Here is a 7,010-nt window from a genome sequence, read left to right as displayed (position 1 = left end):
CTTCAGGGCCACTCCAACTCAAAATCTCTTACTGGAGAAGGTACTCCAACAAGCTGATTAAATATATAAATGAGCCCCGCCCCTCCCCCCCCACCCCCCCCGCCCCGCCACGAGAAGCAGAGGTTTTTCTCCCAGAAGAAATATCTTTCACGCGATTCATGCCCATCCCTGAGGGTTTCTTTGCCTCTCCCTTATTACTGAAAAGCAGCTTAAAAAGCTAGAAATGCTGACCTGTTTTCGTTCGTTCTTCCTCCCACTTCTAACTGATGGGAAGAAAGCTCTTTCAAGAGAGGAAGAGAGCAGTTTAAATTGTCTTTATCATTTTACTAGTAGGCAAGGAAACCACTTGGCCAGTTTGGTGTGGAGGCTAGGAGCAATCCGAGGAGCCATGGGAAGAAAGGCAAGAAGGAGAAGCAAACGCTACCTCAGAAGGAAGCTGAAATACTTCCCCCCAAAGCCCTTCTTGCAAAGTAGAAAGTCTGCATAGCCGGCTCCGATTTGTTCAGATTTCTGACCCGAGAGGCAGAGGCTACGGGAGTTAAGGGGTGGGCTTTGGAGCTACACAGAATCAAGGACAGAACTTGACTCTGACCCACACCACTCCTCCGCCCACGGGCATATTACTTGACTTCTCGAAGCCTCTCTTGTTCCATCTGTAAATTGGGAGAAGCCTCCCCCTTATGGGACCGTGACTGGTCTTTAGTGTTAACGTGGCGAGCTTACAGCGCCCACGTGTGTAATCAAACACTACTCCACGTGTTGCCATGATGGTAATTTGTGGATGTGGTGAACACCTGTGATCAGTTACCCTTAAGTTAAGAAGGTGACTCATCCAATCAGTGGAAGGCCTTACGGGGAGAAACCAGTGGTTTTCTGGAGAAGAAGAAATTCTGCCTTAAGACCATAGCGGTGGGGCTCCTGGGTGGCTCAGTCCCTTGAGCGGCTGACCTCAGCTCAGGCCGTGACCTCACGAGTTCATGAGTGCAAGCTCCACATGCGGCTCTCTGCTGTCAGCACAGAGTCTGCTTTGGATCCTCTGTCCCCCTCTCTCCCGTGCGCTCCTTCTCTCTCAAAAATAAGCATTAAAAAAAAAAAAAAAAAAAAGGACCGCAGCATTAACTTCTGCCTGAGTTTCCAGCCTGCCGGCTCACCCTATTTTGAACTTGCTAGCCCCCACAATTGCATGAGCCAGTTCCTTAAGATAAATTTGTCTGTGTGTGTGTATCTGTGTGTGTGTATTCTTTTTCTCTGGAGAAACCCAACAAATACAGACTGTTTGAGGACTGAGGTAACACATGTGTCCTCGACATGTTTGTGGGGCACCCCCAACTTCAGCCTGTGTACAGGGGAACTGGTCTGTCCATAAGCCCTCGTGGCCGAGAGACCACATTTTGTCCCCGGATACCCTCTTGCTGGCTGGCCACAGCTGGTTGGACGAGGCAGGAGTAGGCACTTGACCTAAAGGTGTGGCCTGATCTGATCCAAAAGGTTGAGCCAGGCCAGTTAGCTTTCTTTTTGTAGGATCCTGAGTAGCAACTAAAAAAGAACTCACCGGCTGGTAAAGGATGAGTCAGGTCAATGGCAGAGCGGTTGGAAAGGTGCACAATTGGCAGGAAGAAGACACTCATGGCGTAGGACCACATCATGATCCACATTTTTGTGAATCTGTTACCAGTCTTTAAAATTTGGGAGAGTTCACGTAAAAACACAGCCAGACTCTGTAACCCAGGGCTTGCACAGCTACAGTAAGCTGGAGCCGGGGTGCAGCTGCCTGTCTATGGGAGCCACGTGTTCTCCCATCTACCAGCCTCCACCAGGCCCTACTATGCGCCATCTGGCCAGCCTCAGGCTCATGCTACCTGCCTGGCAAATGTAGGTACTGGTGCTTGCAACTCCCGAGGTAGAGGGAACGTCCTTGGACAACTGCTTCTCAGAAACCAGAGTTGCCTTGAATACAGTCACCTAATAAAGCTTGAGAATTATGGAGGCAAGACCTTAATATGATACCTGTGCCTAGATTTCCTTGAAGGTCCCTTTTATCTTCTACATAAATCCTCTTTATTTGAGCTAGTGTGAACGGACCTCTATTCCTTACACTAGCAAAACTCCCATGTATATAAGCGTAAGAATGGAAACTCCCTCTTTCTCTTCCTGAACCCGAGTTCTCCCAGAACCCGAGTCTCTCAGAGGCTGCATTTTGTGCAATGGGCTGCCATCTAAGGAGGACTCCAGAGAACACTGGCTGGTGATGTCCAGCTGCAGACTCAGGGGTCAGCTGGGTTGGGCCCATTTCTGCCAGGAGAGATACAGAGAGGAGAGCTGTAGCAGGCTGGCTCATGGGCCAACAGTTTGGTGAATACCAAAGTAACTCCCATGAGGTAACTGCCTGGGGTTTCCCGGGGGTCAAGAATAAGCAACACATAGGTTGGTCTTCTGGATACCTGGGGAAGCTAAGGTGGTGTCCAGCGGGACTCTGAGGACAGACATCCATGCCAGCAATGAAAACGGACCTTAGCCTTAGCATAAGAGCTAGGGTGCACAGGACTCCAGCCAAACTATGGACAGGGTCCTGAGCAGCTGGGCCAGTAGGCTATTTATCAACCAGCGTGGAAGTGTGCAATGTGCTAGCTATTAGTATGGCTGACCCTGTGACCATAAGAGTTTTAACTCATCAAAGAGTCCTGGATATTGGGGCCTTGTTACTAGTTTGAGAAGAGCACAACATGGGTGCCTTGGTGGGTTAATGCAGGCACAGCCCCAAGAATCTTCCTTTGCCATGTACAAGTATCCCTCGCAGCTCTGCTTTGCCAAGGATTTCGGTTCACAGGTGTGTGTGAGCTCCAGGGGATTGCAATGTGCTATCACTGACTCCCAGGTTCTCTAGATGTGAGCCACCCAACTCAGTGCACAGTGAGGTCTTTCCTTTGCCTTCCAGATACGGCTGGTGCAGCTGCGACATAGGCCTGACCCACGGGCTGGGCCCTGGGGTGAGAGCAAGATCTCCTACTCTGAGCTCTCCGCACATTTTGACACATTTTCTCAGTGTCAAGTTTTCAGTCAGTAGCTGGAGTAGAGCATGGCTGTGTGAGAAAGGAGGAAGACGGTGGTTTTCTTGACCTATTTCACGATTGGGTGGTTATAAGCCACTGTCTTTATCTGAGTGGGGTCTCCCTCATTTGAAAACAAGTTCTTTAAAATATGGACTATTTTCTGAGTCTAAGGTAACTCTACTTTCAAGGCAGAGAATTCAGAGAAGACCCAAAAGAATACAGAGGAAGTAAATCCCCATGTTACTGCATAGTTGGAGAGCATATTGCAGCGTTGAGCCGTTTAGTGATTCCCCTTTGGTGGGTCCCAGAGCTAGGGATGCAGAGCTGGGGGGTGGTTCGGTCTTAAATAAAACCCACTGGAGTTCCTTCACCTGGGGAGCCAGCTACAGATTCTGTGGTCTTGAGTTAGCCCGTGAGCACCCAGCAGCATCCTGCATGCACCAGGGTCTGCCTTGAGTTCTGGAATGGTCCCCACACTCAATGGGGAGACCTTGCCATAGGCTGGTTCAGCACATGCTTGCACAGGGCCACGTGTCTGGGAGAAGACAAGGTTCTGAGACACTGCTTTTAAATTAGCTGTTCATGTAACACGTCCCCCAGGAGAACATCTTTTCTGCCTATGGCCCCTGAGTCAGTCTCCAACCAAAACAAATTCCCACAATTCCTGCTTAAACCTCCACATTAATTTCTTCTGATAATAAACCTCGATTAAGGACCACATCCCAGGTCCTGTATGAGAGGACGCCAGCCGATTAAGACAGGTCTACCACTGATGAGTCCCAGGACTCCGGAAGGTGGGAGCAAGAAAGGGCAGGAGACCATCAGTGTGAGCTCTCGTTACACCTGAGAAAACGAGGCCCATGTGGGGATGTCTCTTGGTTCCTCGGGGTTCCACGGTGAGTATCAGAGCCGGACCTAGAGCCCAGTTCCGTGGACAGTCCGGAAAGATCCTTGCCACTCTATTCCAAGGGGCACACTTTAGATTTCCAGGCAGGTGGCCTAAAGGAGTGATGTGGCTAGTGGGGATTGTGTTGAGCTAGGGTGTATAGACCCTTTTAAAGGTGACCCTTACTTCTCAACCTTTTGTACCTCATCCAGCCTACTTACCCACAGGCAGGACCACCCTCCTCTGCCTTCCACGTCCTGTGGGTGAGGCCAGAGGAAGGTAGATAAAGTCAGGTTAAGTCCAAACCCTTAGCCCAGCTTAGTGAAACACCCCAAAAATTGAAGTTTGTTTAATCCTGGCCTAGCCACCAGGCTCAACTCTAAGGTGCATTAGAATTGCCTGGGGGAGGCGGCTAAAATGTGAATTCCTGGCCTCTTCTGGAATAGTCTGATTGAGAACCAGGTGATGTGGCTGACACTCAAGCTGTGACGCCCCTGGGAAAGGAATAGGCTGCTCCTGAGACCCTTGGAATCTGGAGCAGGTTGGGTGGCCCAGCTGTGTGACTTCACTTCCTCATGTGTTGCTACATACGGAGGTTGGTTGGATGGCATAGTCCCAGCGGCCCCCCCAGTTCTGTCATCTCACGGTGGTGTCATTCTGTGAGTCTCACACACTCAGACCCCATTGGCTTGGCTGAGCAGACACACACAGACTGACTAGGGGCATGGGCCACACTTAACTCCACCTGTAGAGGGCTCCCCAGACAGTACTCCCTCCTGCACATGAACCTGGAGATGTGTGCCTGGTTCAGTCTAACACTCATGCCCACTGACAGCTTCCCATCATGTGTGCCCTTCCCCGGGGTCTTGAGAAAAGAGCCCGGCCAATGGGCCTATCTGACTAGTTGGGCCAGGTCCTCCAGAAACAACATTTTGTTTTCTTTCTCCCACTGGCATGTCTTCTGAGGATGCTTTCTCATATATCCGCCCGGGAGGAGATGAGCCCATAGACACAGAACACATGGTTCTCTAAGGGATGAGAAAAGAAGGGGTCCTGGGGGAGTCAACGCTGAGCCAAAGAGCTGGAGTGGTCCTGCCTCTCCCCTTTGAGCCCAGGCACACCGTGGAGGTGAGAGAGGCTTTGGGGTGAAACCTGAGCTCCAGTCTTGATGCTGCCACTTAGCCAGCTGGGGGTCATCTAAGTGATTCAACCCCTCCAAGCCTCAGCCTTTCCTCATCAGAAAAATGAAATGAGAAAAATCAAGTTTACCTGCAGGGCGTGGGGGAGAATAAAGTCTGATGCACAGGGAGCACCTAGCTCTTAAAAGGGGCTTGGTAATCCCTCCCCTTCCCTTCTCTCCTGCAGCTCTTTCTAGCTCACCTTCTGCTTGGGGTGGGGGAGGGTGTGGCTGCCTAGTCTCTGCGGCTTAGGAGTCATCAGGATAGAACAGGGCTGGGGGAGGACGCCTTCTCTCCTTGGCGTTATTGAGAAATTTTTAAAAGAAACATTTACACCAAAGGCAACTCTGGGAAAACAAAGGGGAAAAGAACAAAGCAGCTATAAATCCCTAAAATGAAATGCAGATTGCAGCTCCTACAGGAACCTTTGATAACCAACACCCCCCCCCCTTCCCAGGGACAATGGGTCCAACTGGAGCTGCCCCCAGGGACAATGGGTCCAACTGGAGCTGCCTAGGGTCTCCAGCTGAAAATTGAGGCCCTCTCTCTCCTGTTGGGGCTTCCTCTGCCTCCGGGCTGGGGGGCGGGGAGGTGGTAGGCTTGTAGGCATAGAGAACACTTGACTTAGCCCCGTCGGCTTTGTAGTTCCTCTATAGCACCCCCCACCCCACCGGGGACCCTAAAAGGACAATGACTACAACCCTGTCCTGGAGTTGCTGCACAAAGCCTGTCACAACTTTGGACTCTGGGGGACTCCCACTGGGGCGGGTGTTGGGCCACAGCAGGGGCAGGAGGCTGACTGTACTGCCTTTCTGCTTCTGGGCCCCGGGCGGACACCAAGTTCCTGCTGTGAATCACTGTTCTGATTAGCTGTCAGGACGCCCAGTGTAGAGCCTCGAGGACAACTGGAAGCTCAGAAAAGACAAGGCCCCAGGGGTGTTCTAGAAGCTCTGGTGAGCACCAGCGAGGCGCATTGACAGCAGAAAATGGAGGGAGATCAGAACAGGAACGAGATTAGGTTCAGATGGTGGGGCAGAGCGAAGTGGGCGGTTCAAAAAACGTTGCGTCTAAGAGGGGCTGGCCTGCACCAGAGGACAAAACTTACAACCCGCGTGTAGACGTTCTAGGGGAGCAGACTTGCATCAGAGTAAGGAAAATCTTTTAAACAGTAACGCAGCGGCAAAGCGGGCTGGGGGTGTGCCCTGGAGTAGGGGTGGGGGTGGAGGGGTTGCAGCCACCCGGGTCAAGTCTCCGCTCTATCAACAGGCGTATGACCTTAGCAAGTTTCTGAACCTCTCTGTCCTCCTCTGCAAAGTGAAGGAAATCCTGGTACTTCCCTCCTGGGGCTCCTGTCAGGGCTAGGAGTCCGTTTGTAAAGGGCCTAGAGCCTACGCATGCGCACACTTACCTAAGCGCTAGGTATTCACTAGGACTAGGTTGCGTTCCAGGTGGCGAGATCTCCTTGCTGGAAGTGGTTGAACCTGGGCTGCAAGACGAGTTTCGGGGATACTAGAGGTCCGTGGAGACAGAGCCAGACCACGTTGCAGAAAAGCGAGATGGGCTCAGGTGGCAGAGGGCTCGGGTTCCTACCACTGTGACTGTGGGCAAAGCACAAAATCGACAGGTCTGTTTTCACATCTGTAAATAAGGCTGAGGTCTCTCGCTTGACCCATCGTCCTGAGGTTTAAATAATCCTGGGTACAGACATCCAACTTAGTGTTTGCACTTTCTTCTTGTATTTTAAAAATCTCCATAAGACAGATCACCTATGTGCAGTCCCTGACACGTAATGGGGGCAGAGTACGCAGGATCACGACTCCCTTCCTTCCCAAAAGCCCTGTGGCTCCCCAGACACCAGAGCTGGTCTTCAGCAGCCTTCTGGCTGATCTTTCTGTC

The sequence above is a fragment of the Panthera leo genome, chromosome C2, assembly GCF_018350215.1.
Source record: "Panthera leo isolate Ple1 chromosome C2, P.leo_Ple1_pat1.1, whole genome shotgun sequence".
NCBI classification, from domain to species: Eukaryota; Metazoa; Chordata; class Mammalia; order Carnivora; family Felidae; genus Panthera; species Panthera leo.
Note: the sequence above shows the minus strand (reverse complement) of the source record.